This window comes from Canis lupus, chromosome 22 (genome assembly GCF_003254725.2).
Source record: "Canis lupus dingo isolate Sandy chromosome 22, ASM325472v2, whole genome shotgun sequence".
NCBI classification, from domain to species: domain Eukaryota; kingdom Metazoa; phylum Chordata; class Mammalia; order Carnivora; family Canidae; genus Canis; species Canis lupus.
In genome coordinates, this window is record NC_064264.1 from 18695354 (window position 1) to 18712751 (window position 17398).

The 17398-nt window shown below is 34.7% G+C and overlaps 2 long non-coding RNA genes across 3 annotated transcripts in view; one reads left to right on the top strand and one right to left on the bottom strand.

The window, feature by feature from the left end:
* Positions 1 to 705: 705 nt before the first annotated feature.
* Positions 706 to 1887, bottom strand: LOC112678735 (uncharacterized). Its single transcript, XR_003147785.3, has 2 exons — positions 1711 to 1887; positions 706 to 1581 (listed from the first exon to the last, which is right to left on the bottom strand). It is a non-coding gene; the product is annotated as an uncharacterized LOC112678735 (long non-coding RNA).
* An 84-nt stretch (positions 1888 to 1971) lies between these two features.
* LOC112678779 (uncharacterized) overlaps positions 1972 to 17398 on the top strand; it is a 58158-nt gene continuing 42731 nt past the window's right edge. For both annotated transcript variants that reach the window (XR_003147838.3, XR_007404908.1), the window contains exons 1-2: positions 1972 to 2105; positions 8430 to 8540. This is a non-coding gene — a long non-coding RNA (uncharacterized LOC112678779). The remainder of the gene's footprint in view (positions 2106 to 8429; positions 8541 to 17398) is intronic.

Consider the following 17398-nt stretch of genomic DNA (forward strand, 5'->3'; position numbering starts at 1 on the left):
AAAAATAAATTAAAAATAAATAGGAAAAATATTACAATAGAGTATGTATATATTTAGATCCTACAGGTTCTTCTGATTTCTTCATTGAGTGGCAAGGTTCAAGTTACCACTAGGAGAGAATTTTATTTCAAGTGCCATCTTAAACTGTATGAATGTCTGTTGAACATCACAATCGAACATGCCAAAGGAAAATCTATATATCAAAATGCCTGCTTAACCTTTGCTGATTTTCTGTAATCTCAGTTTTTAAGGTTTCCTTTTTTTTTCTTTTTTAATCAAGGGAAAGTAGACAAATACATGTCGGTAAGTACTAAATGTCCATTTTCAGATAGAGAGGCAATATAATCTCTGAGCCCAAAACAGAGGAATGAGGAAAACAGAATTCTATTCACTACTACACAGGGGCCTATCACCCTCCAGGTTCCAGCAGAAATAATGAAGCAGAGGGTTTTCTTTTTATTTTATTTATTTATTTATTTATTTATTTATTTATTTATTTATTTATTTAATTTATGATAGTCACACAGAGAGAGAGAGAGAGGCAGAGACATAGGCAGAGGGAGAAGCATGCTCCATGCACCGGGAGCCCGACGTGGGATTCCATCCCGGGTGTCCAGGATCGAGCCCTGGGCCAAAGGCAGGCGCCATACCACTGCGCCACCCAGGGATCTCGGGTTTTCTTTTTTCCCACAGAGCAGGGTGGTGTCAATTCCATAGTTTTTATTAAGACAGAAAAGGATAAAATGAATTTGGAACAGAAAGGGGTAGAGATTCATTTCCCACTGTATTCTGCTCAAGATATACCCCACCCTCAAATAAGTTAAGAACCATGGTAAAAAGGAAAGACGAGAGACCTCAAAAACAGGGTCCCAACGAACAAAAAGAAGAAAGAAATAAGAAACAAGTGCAACTTGTTCCTAGGGATTGGAGGAAATTTTAAAAAGTATGATTGGAATCCATCAGTGACTGTTCCGCCAGTCATCTCTTTCATCATCCTCACTCCTCCACATCATCATCTTCATTTTTTTCACCTTCATCTTCATCCCTTTTCATCAATATCTTCCAGTCCTTTTTGTCATTTTCTTCTCCTTTCTCTTATTTATCATCCATCTCAGAAATTAAACAGTTTCATTAATAAAACTGGCCAAATATTCATCTTTGATGATCTCTCCTAACTCATTTGCCCTTGCATCAGACTGGTCAGTAAATCAGGTTAAGGATTTAAATCTGGTTCCGGTTCCTCATGCTGTCTCTTCCTGCTGCTGACTTTGTGTTTGACTTGAACATTTCAGTCAAAGTCTTTCCAAATTTCTATTTGATTTCAGTGGACTTTGAAGATGGACTGCTACTCTCATTCATAGGAAATTCTCTGTAGAGAAAAACTTCATTTTAGAAAGAAGGATTTTCATCAAAACAAAAATCTATTCTGCAACCTGATTTAATATCTTTACACTCTGTCACTTCAACTCTTGTCAAACAGTGCCTCTTCATCCTCCTCCCCAAGCAGGCAGACACTTGTGGATGGTTGATAAATGTGATTCCCCCGAAATCTGGGATTATGGCGCTCAATTCCGGCCCCTTCTGGAAAAAAAAAAAAAAAAAAAAAAAAAAAAGGTGGGCAGAGTTTGCTAGATTCCTGTCCTACTTTCAAAATCTGCTCACTAGCTTGTTCATTAAACCTGTCTATTTAGTTTGTACTTAATCACCTACTTCTTGCTGGTCCTTTGCTGAGGTCTCCGTTCCACTGTGGTTGGAGTTCAGCTGGTGCCTATGCGGGTGCTGTGCCTCCAGCGGGGTTGAGAGCAGCGCAGCAGGGAGGAGCCGAGAAGGGAGGGTAAAGAGGCCGCTTCCCCGCAGGGACGCTCCCCTGTGCGTGCTCGGCCCCGCCCCCTCGAGGCACAGGCTGCGCACGCATCCCCGGCTTTCTGACGCGCCCGGAGGGACGCCGCGTGCTGCCCGCCTGCTTCCTGCTTCCGGCTTTCTGAGGCGGCGCGACGACGGCGAGGTGCGGCAGGGGGGCGTTTGCCTCTTTTCCTCGCTCGCCGCGCTCTAGCTCTCTTTTCCCTCTCCTCACGTCGGCAGCGAAGATCTTCAGTTCTCATAAAGTAGGTATTATTTTTCTTTCTTCTTTTTTTTTTTTTGGAACTTTTTTTTTTTCTTTACATTTAAATTCAGTTTGGGGCAGCCCAGGTGGCTCAGCGGCTTAGCGTCGCCTTCGGCCCAGGGCGTGATCCTGGAGACCCCGGATCGAGTCCCGCGTCAGACTCCCTGCGTGGAGCCTGCTTCTCCCTCTGCCTGTGCCTCTGGGCCTCTCTCTCTCTCTCTCATTAATAAATAAATAAAATCTTTAAAAAAATCATAAAATCCATTTAGAAAAATTAAGTGATAGTTTTTGTTTTTATCAAAGTAAGGAAACTTAGAGGTCCGCCCTCTGAGAAAATTCTAAAAAGCTGTTTATAATTAACTGTTGTTAATTATAGCCGTAACATTGTACAGTAGATCTCTGGTACTTATTTATATTGAATAACTGAAACTTTATACCCTTTGAACAGAACTCTCGGTATCCCTCCTTATAGCCCCTAGAAACCACCGTTTGTTTGCTCCTGAGCTTGGCCATTTTAATACTTCCTATGTGTGAGGTCATTCCTGTGACTGGCTTATTTCACTTAGCATGAGGGCCTATAGGTTCACGCATGTTACTGTAGATGACTGGATTTCATTCTTGTTTAAGGCCGAATTATGTCATTTTGCATGTAAATGCCTCATTTTGTTTATCCACCAATCTTCCAACAGTGTCAGAAGTTCAGAAACAGCAAAAGTAAAACCACTGGATCATTAAAGTAGTGATTTGTTGAAGTATTGGGCACACACCAAAAAGATAGTTTGTGAACTTGGAGCACCCAAGCCAAAACGTAGGATGAAACTCAGGGGCATATCGTTATAAAGCAGTAATGAGAAAGCATTAAATGTTTATTCTTTACAGAGATTGGTTATAATATTCTCATTTAACTAAACAGTAGGTAATTGGTCAATAGTTACCCTATATTAACCTTGGGAGAGAGTGTAAATTTTGTTTATGATTTTCAGAGGCATAAATAAGAAGTGACCCAGGTCAAGCTAGTTTTGAAAAAAAAAAAAAGTTAAATTATGCTTTGTATGACTAAACTGCTTTTTAAATTATTTTTTATTATTTTATTTTATTAGTATTTAATTTTAATTTTTTAATTTTTTAATTTTTTTAAAAAATTATTTTTTTATTGGAGTTCAATTTGCCAACATATAGCATATCACCCAGTGCTCATCCCTTCAAGTGCCCCCTTCAGTGCTCATCACCCAGTCACCCCAACCCCCTGCCCACCTCCCCTTCTACTACCCCTTGTTCGTTTCCCAGAGTTAGGTATCTCTCATGTTCTGTCACCCTCAATGGACTAAACTGGTTTTAGCTACTCAGAGTTTTCAAGGCAGGTCTGTTTGTTTTGATTTTAACAGTGGATCTTAGGTTGTTTCCATATCTTAGCTGTTGTGAAGAATGCTGCAGTGACCATGGGAGTGCATATCTTGATTTCAGTTCTTTTTTTTTTTTTTTTTTAAGATATTTTATTTATTTATTCTTGAGAGACAGAGAGAGAGAGAGGCAGAGACAAGGCAGAGGGAGAAAAGCCGAAGCTCCATGCCGGGAGTCCAAGGTGGGACTTGATCCCGGGTCTCCAGGGTTACACCCTGGGCTGAAAGCAGGCGGTAAACCGCTCAGCCTCCCAGGGATCCCCCTTGATTTCAGTTATTTTGGCTACAACCCAGAAGTAGGATTGCTAGAGCTACTGATAGTTCCATTTTTAATTTTTTTCAGGAAGCATCATACTGTTTCCCATATTGGCTTCACCATTTTATAGTCCACCAACAGTATACAGGGTTATGATTTCTCCACATCTTTCACCAACGCTTATTATTTTTTATTTTTATTTTTGGTAATAGCCATCCTAACAGTTGTGAAGTGAGATCTCATTGTGATGTTAATTGCCATTTTTATGATTGGTAATACTGAGCTTCTTTTTATATACTTGGTCATTTGCATATCTTCTGCAGAGAAGTATTTATTAACATTCTTTGCTCACTTTTGAATCAACCTGTTTGGCTTACTTTTGTTGTTTCTTTTGTGGAGTTCTTCTGTTTTATTATTTTGGGTTTTTTTTTTCTATTGAGTTGAAGACCTTCAATGTATTTTGAACGTTAACCCCATATCAGATATATGATTTGCATTGCAAATATTTTCTTCCATTCAATAGGTTGTCCTTTCATTGTGCTTATGGTTTTCTTTTTGTTGTAAAAACTTTTTGCTTTGAAATAATCTCATTTGTCTATTTTTGCTTTTAATGTCTGTTCCTTTGGTGTCATGTTCAAGAAATCATTGCCAACAAGACCAATACCATAAAGTTTTTGGTTATGTTTTCTCCTAGAAGTTTTATAGTTGTAGGTTTTATGTTTGCGTATTTAATCCATTTCAAGTTGATTTTTGTGTATGGTATAAGACATCAATTTCATTCTTTTGCATATAGATACTCAGTTTTCCCAGCACTTTTTTTTCCTTTTTTATAGATTTTATTTATTTGTCCGTGAGAGACACACAGAGAGAGGCAGAGAGAGAAGCAGGCTTCCCATGGGGAGCCTGATGTGAGACTCAATCCCAGGACCCCAGGATCATGACCTGAGCCAAAGGCAGATGCTCGACCACTGAGCCAGCCAGGTGCCCCTCCTAGTACCATTTGTTGAAGATACTATCCTTATACATTATTGGCACTCTTGTCAGAGTTGACAATATTTGTTTCTGGGTTTGTTTCTGAACCAATCCATGAACTTGGGGTATTCTCTCACTTATTTGTGTCCCCTTCAATTACTTTCAGTAATATTTTATAATTTTCAAATATAAATAGTCATTTTACATTCTTAATTATGTTTACATTAAATTCTGATTCTTTTTGATGCTATTGTAGATAGGATTTTCTCCTTAATTTTTAAAAATTTTCTTAATTTCTGAATTTTTAAAGAATTGGTTTTACTGTATAGAAATGTAACTTTTTTGTATGTTGATATTGTATTCTGTGACTTTACTGAATTCATTTATTGATTCGAACCTTTTTTTTAGTGCAGTCTTTAGGATTTTCTGAATACAAAATCATGTCATCTGCAAGGAGAGGTAATTTTACTTCTTTCCAAATTAGGTATCATTTATTTCTTTCTCTTGACCAATTTCCGTGACTGGGGTTTCCAGTACTGTGTGCTCTAGAATTAGTGAGAAGGGGTATCTTTGCCTTGTCCTTGATTTTAGAGGAGAAGCTTTCAGAATTTCAACACTGAGTATTGATGTTAGGAATGATGTGGAATTTCATATAGGCCTTTATTGTTTTGTTTTAGTTTTCTTCTATTCCTAGTTTGTTGAGGGGTTTTGTAATAAAAGTGTGTTGAATTTTGTCAAATAATATTTTGCATCTGTTGAGATGATCATGTGATTTTTATCCTTCATTCTGTTATTATTAATTTATTAATTTGCATATGTTGAACCATCTTTGCATCAAGAGATAAATCATATTTGGTCATGGTGTATGATCCTTAAGTGTTGGTGAATTCAAGTTGCTAACATATTGTTTCTTTTTTTTTTTTTTAATTTTTATTTATTTATGATAGTCACACACAGAGAGAGAGAGAGAGGCAGAGACACAGGCAGAGGGAGAAGCAGGCTCCATGCACCGGGAGCCCGACGTGGGATTCGATCCCGGGTCTCCAGGATCGCGCCCTGGGTCAAAGGCAGGCGCCAAACCGCTGCGCCACCCAGGGATCCCTGCTAACATATTGTTGAGGATTTTTGCATTTATGCTTATTTGGGATGTTGGCCTTTGTTTTTCTTGTCTGCCTTTCTCTCTCTCTCTCTCTTTTTTTTTTCCTGTAGTATCTTTATTGAATTTGGTATTGAGATAAATCTGTCCTCACAAAATGAGTTTGATAGTATACCTTTCTCTTAAGATTTTTGGCCAATTTTTAGACGGATTGGCATTAATTCTTCATTTAAATGTTTATTGGTTTTTAGATTTTTCACAATTCAAAAATGGTAGGTTGTGTGTTTCTGGGAACTTATGCATTTCCACTGTTATTCAGTTTGTTGGTATACAGTTATTTATAGTATTCTTTTATGATCCTTTTTTTTTATTTCTATGGCATCAGTTGTAATGTCTCTTATTTCCAATATCATTTGAGTTTTCACTGTTTTTTTTTTTTTTTTCTCGATTGGGTCAAAAGTTTGTTTTTTTTTTATTTTTTAAGATTTTATTTATTTATTCATGAGAGACAGAGAAAGAGGGGGGCAGAGACACAGGCAGAGGGAGAAGCAGGCTCCATGCAGGGAGCCTGACATGGGGTTTGATCTGGGGTCTCCAGGATCACACCCTGGGCTGAAGGTGGCACTAAATCGCTGAGCCACCTGGGCTGCCCTGTTTTTTTGTTTTTTGTTTTTTGTTTTTAATTGACTTTGTACACTTGATTTTTTTTCTACTTTTTTGTTCTCTGTTTTGTTTATGTCTGCTCTAATATTTATTATTTCCTTACTTCTGTTAACTTTTGGCTTAATTTGTTTTTCTTCTCATTCCCTGAGGTGTAAAGTTAGGTTGTTTATTTGAGTGTTTTGTTTTTTTTTTTAAGATTTTATTTATTTATTCATGAGAGACACTGAGAGAGAGAGAGAGGCGGAGAAACAGGCTCCATGCAGGAAGCCCAATGTGGGACTCGATCTGGGGTCTCCAGGATCACACCCTGGGCTGAAGGCGGCACTAAACTGCTGAGCCACCTGGGCTGCCCTGAGTGTTTTTTTAATGTAGAAATTTATCACTATAAACTTTCTTCTTAGTATTGCTTTTACTGCATCCCATACATTTGGATATGTAATGTTTTCTTTTCATTTGTCTTGAGATATTTTCTAATTTCTTTTATGATTTCTCATTTGGTTATTCAAGAGTGTGTAGTTTAATATTCATGTATTTTGAATTTTCAGGTTTTTCTTCTGCTATTGATATCTAGCCTCATATGATGGAGATTGCGAATAGATTCTTGCTGTGATTTCAATCTTTGTAAATTTGTTAAGAATTCATTTTTAATCTAACATATGATCTGTACTGAAGAATGTTCTGTGTGGTTGAAAGGAATGTATATGCCCCTGCCATTGGGTAGAATGTTTTGAGTATGTCTGTTAAGTCCATTTGATCTGTAGTGTTGTACAAATCCACTGTGTTCTTACTGACTTTCTATCTGGATATTCTGTGCATTATTGAAAATAGTGTATAGAAGTCTTCTACTGTTATTGTGCGGCTTTCTCTCTGTCTTTTCGTTTCTAGTATTGTCTGCTTTATATACATTCAGGTGCTTTGATACTGGGTGCATATATATTTATAAGATGTTTCATCTTCCTGGTGAATTGACCTTTTTATCATTATATAATATTCTTTGTCTCTTGTGGAAGTTTTTGTCTTAAAATGATTTTTTTTCTGATAGAAATATAGCCACTGTGGCTCTCATTTGTTTACAGTATTGATGGAATTATTTATAAGTGTTGAATTTAACATATTTCTGCCCGTGGGTTTTAGAAAATGTCAAGCTAAGGCAGAAATCACAAGGAAAAAGAGACAATGTGATAAATTAAGGATTAGAGAAATATCAAATTGAGTCAGATAGGCAAAGTAATCATGATGGAGGAGATCACAGGTAGCATACAAGAAAAAATACTACTTTATAGACGAAAGGATAAAACAGTTCAATGGGGAGATACATTAAAATTCTATTATCATTTTGATTAAAAAGCATATCTATTCATCTTTTCTTTAGCTATTTACCCTGACATTTAATTTAGCATAAGTTAAAAAAGTAATCCAGTATGGAAACTGACAGCTACTTTTTTTGCCTATGTTGTCAGAATCTGAAAAGCTCTGTTATGATAGCATGTAGTACCCCCTTGAAGAATTCTATCTTCATATGGCTTATTTATGTTTGTGCTTTCTTTGAATTATAAATGTTCAGTACACACACATGCACTGAATAAATGCATTGTCATAAAACAGCAAAACTATTCTTACAGATAGAATTGACTGCTTGTTGCTACTAGCTTCAAATGGGCACTATGCAAACTTTTATGATAGCCCCTTGGATAATTGAGTAAACTTAGTTATTTGAATACATTTATGTACCCAACTACCATTAAAGTGTACTATATTTTTCTGGAGGAAAAGACCTACGTTCCATTACTATTGTTAGTTAGAAATGTTAGTATACTGCTAAATGAGTGAGTGCTTATTAAATGAATGAAAAGAAAGAATGAATGAGATTTTAACTGTGACAAAAGCTTTGCCATTTGTTATCTTCTTAAACTTTCTAATAATGCATTATTATTTTAGGTCAGCTTCACACTGAAATGAAATCATTCAGCCTGGGCAAGAAAAACATAAAAGTACAGTCCAAAGTAGAAGAAAATTAAATATTCATTTTGCAGTCATAACATCAATCAGGTTAGCAGACTATGGTAGTATGAAGTGGGTAAAACACAGTATTTTCCTCAGGTATTTACCAAAATATGTACACTTTTAAAATTTGTTTTTCTACTATCTCCTTTTCCCATATACTAACCTGGAGAAACATATTCTTGTTTGCTGAATTGATACTTGTATTCTTGAATAATTTAGGAGACAAAGAGGTAGACTATATGATATTTTAAGCTACTCCTATTTCACATTTCCAAGAATGAAAGAGAAAAATTATGGGATGGTAAAGAGAAAATTAAACTTCTCAAATATTTTTAGATTTTCATGTAGATTTATATTTTTAGAAAAGAGAAATAAATTACGTTGAACTTAAAAAGCAATAGTATTATAATATTTAAAATAGACCAGATGTTTATTTTGTTGATTTTATTAAAATTTGATTACTCATGGATATTATCACTGACTAATTTGGCTTTCTAGTCTATGAAAAAAAAATTAAATGAACTGAAAATTTTCTATAGAGATTTTGCAAATTGCCAAAAGTTGGCTTCTCTCTAGAGACCTTGTCTTATAACAGCATATCAACTGCAAGTGCAAATATCTAATACACTAAGCTCTCTACAACTGCACAGTCCTTGTATAGAGCAATTTATTAGAGAAATGGAGAAAGAATTTACAGAACTGGGATGGGATATCATTTGGCCTAGGACATATCACTCAGTTCACTCAAATATTTTAAGAAATACATTAAAAAATAAATGTAATGAGGGATATATAGTTTTATGATTGCAAATGACTGGCAACATAAAATGTCTCTAATGAATAGTATTTTTACATTGAAAAACTTTATATCTGAATGATTTTAGGGTTTATATATAAAGTATTATATCTTGTATCTTTAGTTGACATTCAATTTTTAAAAAAAATAGAATTTAAATTCGCTCTATATATGTTTGATAGACATTTGAAAAATATGTGCAAAATAAAAAATTAGAACAACAGTGTTGTATGTAAGTTTATTGAGTTAATGGTAAAGTTACTCTGATTTAGTGTAGGTAGTATGCAAAGTGTTTTCTAAAAATTTCTATTTTTTCTATGTGTATAGCTTATAAAGCAAATAACGTTAATGTTAATAAACACAAATAATGTGTTTATATTTGAAATTGAAATTTTTCAAGATAATTGCTATAGATCTAAGGGAATTTTTGTATGATTGACTTATATATTCCCTTGAATGGATTGTTACATTATATAGCAATTTACCTCCTGGAGAGGATTCATAGTAATTCTACTTTTACATTAAAAAATCTCCTATTATTGGATACTGGGAAGATGATGGAATGGGGAGCACCAGGAATATGACTTTTCACCCATACAACCATTATACTGGCAGAATCTCTCTGATGCAAATGTCAGATTTGGAACTCTGAAGTCTATTGTCAGCTTGTAACTTCCAGGGGAAGGCTTGGATAATAAACTGTGGCAAATTTTCAGTTTCAGCTCTTAGTTTAGCAGTAGCCAGCCATACCTCATCCTCCAGCCCTGTGGCAGGCAGCTGCGTGTTTGTCCCTGAAGCAGCTTTTCACAGATAGTGAGGGCCAAGGTAAGTGTTAAGGACCCTATTCTCTAAATAGTGGGGATCAGTGTTCTGGTTGCTGTTAGGCCACTTAGGATCTCAGGCGGGTAGACAAATAGGCAGGGGGCAATTGTTACCTCATTTCCCCTTATTCTTATAAGCCCTTCCCCCTCCAGCTAAAGGTAACACCTAGGGGATTTAAAAGAACCAACACCATTTTTACCTTCTTTTTTCTCTTCTTTCCCTTTTGGGAGCCAGGCTTGGAAGACTAGGACTTTCAAAAGCAACTGCATATCCAGAAGAAATTAGAAAGTCAGCAGGGCAAGTTCAGGAAAAGGTGCTATCTCTGAAAAGACACTTTAAACTGATCCTTAGCACAGAGACAGCCTACATTAATAAAAATGAAACAAAAAGTAGGAAACCCTGGGGGAGGGAAAGAATCTGATTTCCTGATTTACTATATTAATTGAATCAAATATCTAGTCCACAGTTTTTGTTCATTTATACATGAGAGACACAGAGAGAAAGAGAGGCAGAGACACAGGCAGAGAGAGAAGCACGCTCCATGCAGAGAGCCGGACTGGGGACTCAATCCCTAGTTTCCAGGATCATGCCCCGGGGCTGAAGGCACTGCTAAACCACCCGGGCTGCCCTAGTCTACAGTTAAAAGAATTGTAAGACATAAAGAAACAAGGTAGTGTGTACCATTAAAGGAAAAAAAATCAACAGAAATTCTATGTAAGAAAAACTTGATGGCAGAACTACTAGACAGATCATAAAACAATTGTCTTAAAGATGCTTAAAGATCAAGGAAGAGCTGGAGAATATCAAGAAAACAATGTATGACAAAAACAGAAATATCAAAGAAAAAACCTAAAAACACATGAAAAAGAAATTCTGGGTGTGGAAAGTACAATAATTAAAATGCAAAAATCACTATAGGGATTCACGGGCTCATGTAAGAATGAGGAGAAGAATGAGGGAGAAGAAAGAATGAGGAACACAAAGATGGCACAACTGAAATTCTTGATTCTGAGGAATCGGAAAATGAAAAAAGTGAGTAGAGTTTATCAAATGGATCAGCATATATATATAGTGTGAGAGTCTTAGAGAAGAATAGAAAGAGAAGAAAGAATAGAGGGAATATTTGAAGAAACAGCAATTTTCTATATTTGATGAAATATATGAATGTAAATATCTAAAAAGCTCTACAGACTTCCAAGTATGATAAACTCAAAGAGATCGACACCAAAATACATTAAAATCACATTAAAATCAGTATCAAAAGCCTAACAAAGAGACTATCTTGAAAGCATCAAGAGAGAAGTGACTCATCCCATACAAGGAATCCTCAGTAAGATGAACAGATTTCTCATCAGAAAATGTGGAGGGCTAAAATAGTGGGCTGATACCTTTAGTGTGTTAAAAGAAAATAAAATCAACCGAGAATCCTATGTCCAAGAAATTGTTCTTCAAAATAGAGGAAGAAATTAAGACTTTCCCAGTAAACAAAAGCAGAGGAAGTCTATTATCACCAGACGTCCTCTACAGAAATACTAAAGGGAGGTTTGCAAATTTAAATGAAAGGGCATTAGGTGGTAAATCAGAGCAATAAGAAGATATATAGATGGCAGTTAAAGTAAATACATGGGCAATTTTAAGATTAGTATTGCAACGTTGGTTTGTAATTCCACATTTGGTTTTCTACATAAAAGACTAGCTTTTAAAAATTATTAGCTTGTGTTACTGGACAGTGTATGAATATATAATTTTGTGACAACTGAAATAGGTGGAACAGTTACATAAAAGGAGCTGAGTTTTTGTATGTTATGATATAAATAAAAATTAAAATGTTATACTCTAGGATATTAAATGTCATTCACAGTGTAACACAGACACAGAAAGCTATAGAATATACACAAAAGGAAATGAGAAGGGAATTTAAACAGTTCATTAAAAAAAAATCAACTAAACAGAAGACAGTAATTCAAAAAGTGAGGAACAAAATCCTGTCAGACAAATAGAAAACAAACAGCAAATGACAGGAATAAGCCCGTCCTTATCTGTACTTTAATAAAAATGGTTTAAGCTCCCAATCAAAATACAGATTGGCAGAATATATTTAAAAAGCAAAAAGAACCATAATTCAACTTTATGCTGTCTATAGGATACTCGCTTTAAATCCAAAGACACAGTGTTCAATTCAGCAGCACATATACTAAGATCCAAAGATAGAAATGAATGGAAAGAGAATGGTTGGAAAAACATATTAGTGCAAATAATAAAGAGCAGGAATGACTATATTAATATCATACAGATAGGTGCAAATAATAAAGAGCAGAAATGACTATATTAATATCATACAGATAGACTTTGTATCAAGAAATTTTATAAGAGACAAAAAAGGATATTCTATGTTAATAAAATGGTGAATACATCAAGCAGTTGTAAAAGTTATAAACATTTATGTGCCTAACAACAGACCTTAAGAATATATTCAGCAAAAAGAGATAGAAATGGAGAAAATAGACAAAAATATCAGTTATAATATTTGGAAACTTCAGTACTATCCATGACTAGAACAACCAGGTAAAAGACAAGTAAGGTAATAGAGGACTTGACGAATAGCATAGTAAAACAACTAGATCTGATAGACATATACAAGATACTGCATAAACAGCAGCAACACAATACACATTTTTCTCAACTACATATGGGATGTTTTATAGGATATAAACATATTTTGGCCATAAATTAAGTCTCAGGTCTAAAAAGATGTCATACAAAGTATCGTCTCTGACCATAATAGGATGAAGGTAGAGTCAATAACAGACAAAAAACTGGAAAATACACAAATTTGAGGAAATTAAACAACATATTCTTAGAAAGTTAATGGGCTCAAGAAAAAAATCACTAGGGAAATTAGAAAATAAATAAATACAAATGAAAATGAGAACACAGCATCCCAAAACTTATGGGACATAGTAAAAGCAGTGCCAAAGAGGACATTTACAGCTATAAAAGCTCAATTTAAAAGGAAGACAGGTGTTAAATCAACAATCTATCTTGATAACTTGCAGAACTAAAGGAAGAGGAACAAACTAATCACAAAGCTAGAAAAAAGAAAGACATAATAAAGCTTAGAGCAGACTACATAGAAAAAGTAATAGAGAAAATAAACAAAACCAAAAACTAGTTCTTAAAAAATATTGACAAAATTGATTTACCTAGATTGACTACGGAAGAAAAAAGAACACTTATATTACTAAGATCAGAAATGAACATGGAGACATTACTACCAATTCTACAGAAATAAAGAAAAAATATTATAAGAGATTATTCTCAATAATTGTGTGGCGACAAATTGGGTGATCTTGATGAAATGGACAAATTTCTATAAAGTCAAGAAAAGAGTGAAGGCTTACACTTTCTTATTTTAAAATTTAATACAAAGCTATGGTAATCAAGGAGCACCTGAGTGGCTCAGTGGTTGAGCATCTGTCTTTGGCTTATGTTGTGATCCTGGGTTCCTGGGACCAAGTCCCACATCAGGATCCCCACAGGGAGCCTGCTTCTCCCTCTGCCTATGTCTCTGTCTCTCTCACTGTGTCTCTTATGAATAAATAAATAAAATCTTTAAAAAGAAAGTCATGATAGTCAAAACAATGTGGTTTGGGACCCAGAATTAACCCTTGCACATATGGCCAAATGATTTTTGACAAGGGTATCTAGATAGTTCAGTGGAGAAGGGCAGTCTCTTCTACAAATGATGCTCAGGAAAAGTGGACATTCATATGTAGAAGGAGGTTAGATGCTTACTTAAAGCCACATACAAAAATTAACTTAAAATGGATTCAAAGCCCTATGTGTAGGACCTAAACTATAAAACTCTTAGAAGAAAACATAGGGGGAAAGTTTCACAGTATTGGATTTAGCAACAGTTTCTTGGATCTGACACCAAAGGCAAAGGCAACAAAAGAAAAAAAAATCATTACAAATTGTACTTACTGAAAATTTAAAACCAATACTATCAACTGAGCAAAAGGTGACCTACAGAATGGGAGAGATTATTTGCAAATCATACATCTGATATTACTATCCAGAATATATAGAAACTCTTAAAACTCAACAACAAAAAAACAAACACCTGCATTAAAAAATGGACAAAGTGTTTGACTCTAAATTTCTCCAAAGAAGATATGGAATTACACAATAACCACAGGAAAAGATGTTGAACATTACTAATTATTAGGGAATAGATAATGAAGGCTGTAATGAGATAGCACTTCACACCCTTTAGGATTACTAATATGAAAAATAGAAAATAAGAGTTGGCAAGGATTTAGAGAAATTTGAACTCTTGTGCACTATTGATGAAAATCTAAAATGATATAGTTGCTGTGCAAAACATGATGGTTCCTCAAAAAATTAAAAACAGATTTTCCAAATGATTAAGTAATCTCACTTCTAGGTCTATACTAAAAAATTGAAAGGAGGGTGTCAGAGATATCTGCATTTTCATGTTTACAGCAGGCTATTAATTAAGTTAAAGAGTTGAAACAAGTGAAGTATCTGTAGTAAATGAATAGATAAGCAAACTGTGGTGTATGCAAATAATGGAATGTTATTCAGGCTTTAGAAGTAGGACACTACAACATGGAGGAATCTTGAGGACATTCTGCTAAGTGAAATAAGCAGAATCACAAAAAGACATATACCTTATATGACATACTTAGAGTAATCAAAATCATAGAAAGAAAGTAGAATGATGGTTGCCAGAGGCTGAGGAGAAGGGCTGAATAGGGAGTCATTCATTGTTTAATGGGTATAGATTTTCATATTTTGAGATTAAAATAATTTTGGAGATGGATGGTGGCAATGGTTGTACTACTCTATGAATCTACCTAATACCACTGAGTTATACCCTTAAAAATGCTTCAGATGATACATTTTATGTTTTTGTATTTTACCACAATTTTTTTAAATTGAAAGAAAAAGGTAATTGGTGAAATCTACAAATTAATCATTTTGTTTGAAGTTTTATGATATTTTGTTATCTTAGGAAATACTATGTTTTAGAGATGAATAGTGAAGTATTTAGGAGTGAAATGTGATATCTTTAATGTACTTCAGCAGTAATAAAAGAGGAATTATGACATAATGTCAGCAACTGTTAAATCTAAGTGATGTGTACAGGTATTTATTATACTGTGCTATTTTTATATATAAATGTTTCCATAATAAAAAGTTTAAAAAACTCCATTATTTGTATAGCTCATATACTCCATGACTTTGTCCTTTATACATATAAAATTTATTTACATATAAACATTTATAAATGTATATGTAAATATATATTATGATATTTATCTTATTTGTTCATAGAAACAACATACTCAGATAAAAAATGTGGCAAGCAAATACTGTTTCTTATCACTGAAAGACAGTTCTTGCTAATACTTTACAATATTTTTTTTTTGCTAAGCATTTTTACAATTTTTCTATGCTTATTTTATTTGGTTATGAACAAGTCATCAAGTTTTCAGTCATAAACTCTTTGTAAATTTCATTAAAATGTTTTATTAAACTTATATATTCTTTTCTTAGAAAAAGATTTTATTTATTCACTCATGAGAGACACAGAGAGAGAAAGGCAGAGGCACAGGCAGAGGGAGAAGAAGCAGGCTCAAGGCAGCGAGCCCGATGCAGGAATCGATCCCAGGAATCCAGGATCACGCCCTGGGCCAAAGGCAGGCTCTAAACCGCTGAGCCACCCAGCAATCCCATTAACTTGTAAATATATTCTGGTATATGGATAAAGAAGACTGTTGGCTTAAAGTGCATGAATACGTCTAATAGTAATTGATGCTGCTAGATAAATTCCTAAGAATGCTATAACACTACATTTATTAGTTCTTGAGTTTTAAGGATGAAGATTACATATTCTGGATATTCAGACACATGGTTTGCAGGTAAAACATTTCAGTATATGTAAGACACTAGTGTTGCTATCTATAATAGATGCTGTTGTTGCACTGCCCAAATGCCATTTACCAATCCAGGACACTAATTGTCTGGCAGTAGCAGCTGTTAGCTGTTAGTAGCTCACATCTGCACCCTTGTTTGGAGGATGATATTGGGAATATTAGTCAGAGATGCTTGAGAGATTAGACTCTCTAGCAACCTCCATGGGTCATGGCCTCCATGGTCAATGACCAGTCCAAAATGTTATAGCAGTGCCAACCACTGTTTTCCTAGATACAATGACTTTGTGTCATAATTCACATAGTAGAATTCTCTTGGGGATTATGATGAGGCCGGATATCTCCTGAAGTCACATTTTTGCGTAGTTCAGGGTGGGTAAACTTTTCCTTTCTAGGGACAACTAATAAATATTTTCTGCTCTTCAAGCTATGTGATCTCAAACTATAGTTATTATGACAGTGTGATGCTGGCATAAAAACATAGACCAGTGGAATAGAATAGAGATCCTCAAAATAAAGCATGACTATATAATCAATTGCTCTTCAATAAAGTTGCCAAATACACAATGGAGAAAGGATAGTTTCTTCAACAGATGATGTTGGGGAAACTGGGTACTCATTTGCAACAGAATGAGATTGGATCCTTATCTAACCCTATACACAAAAATCATGTAAATGGATGAAAGGCTTAATTATTAGACCTGAAATTGAAACCCCTAAAGGAAAGCATAGGATAGGCAAAAACTTTATGATATTGATCTTCATAGAGATATTTTTGATAAAACACCAAAATCAAAGATAACAAAAGCAAAAATGGGCAGTGAGTCTACATAAAAGTAAAAAGCTTCTCAGAAAAGGAAACATCCTATGGAAGGGCAACCTATGGAATGGGAGAAAATCTTTCAAACCATATATCTGATAAAGGGGTTAATTGTCCAAAATATATAGGGAAGTCCTTCAACTAAAGGCAGATAGGCAAATAACCTGTTTAAAACATGGGCAAAGAACTTGAATAGACATTTTTCCAAAGAATAACATATGAATAGTAGCAGGTATATGGAAAAAAAAAAAAGCTTAACATTACTAATTTTAAGGGAAATGCAAATCAAAAGCACAATTGAGATAATCATCTTACACCTATTAGGATGGATATTATCAAAACAACAGAAGTGATGAGTGTTATTGAGGATATGAAGAAATTGGAACCCTATCTACTATTGACGAGAATGTGAAATGGTGCAGCTGCTGTGGAAAACCATATGGAAGTTCCTGAAAAAATTAAAAATAGAACTACAATGTGATTTAGTAATTCCATTGGGAAGTAT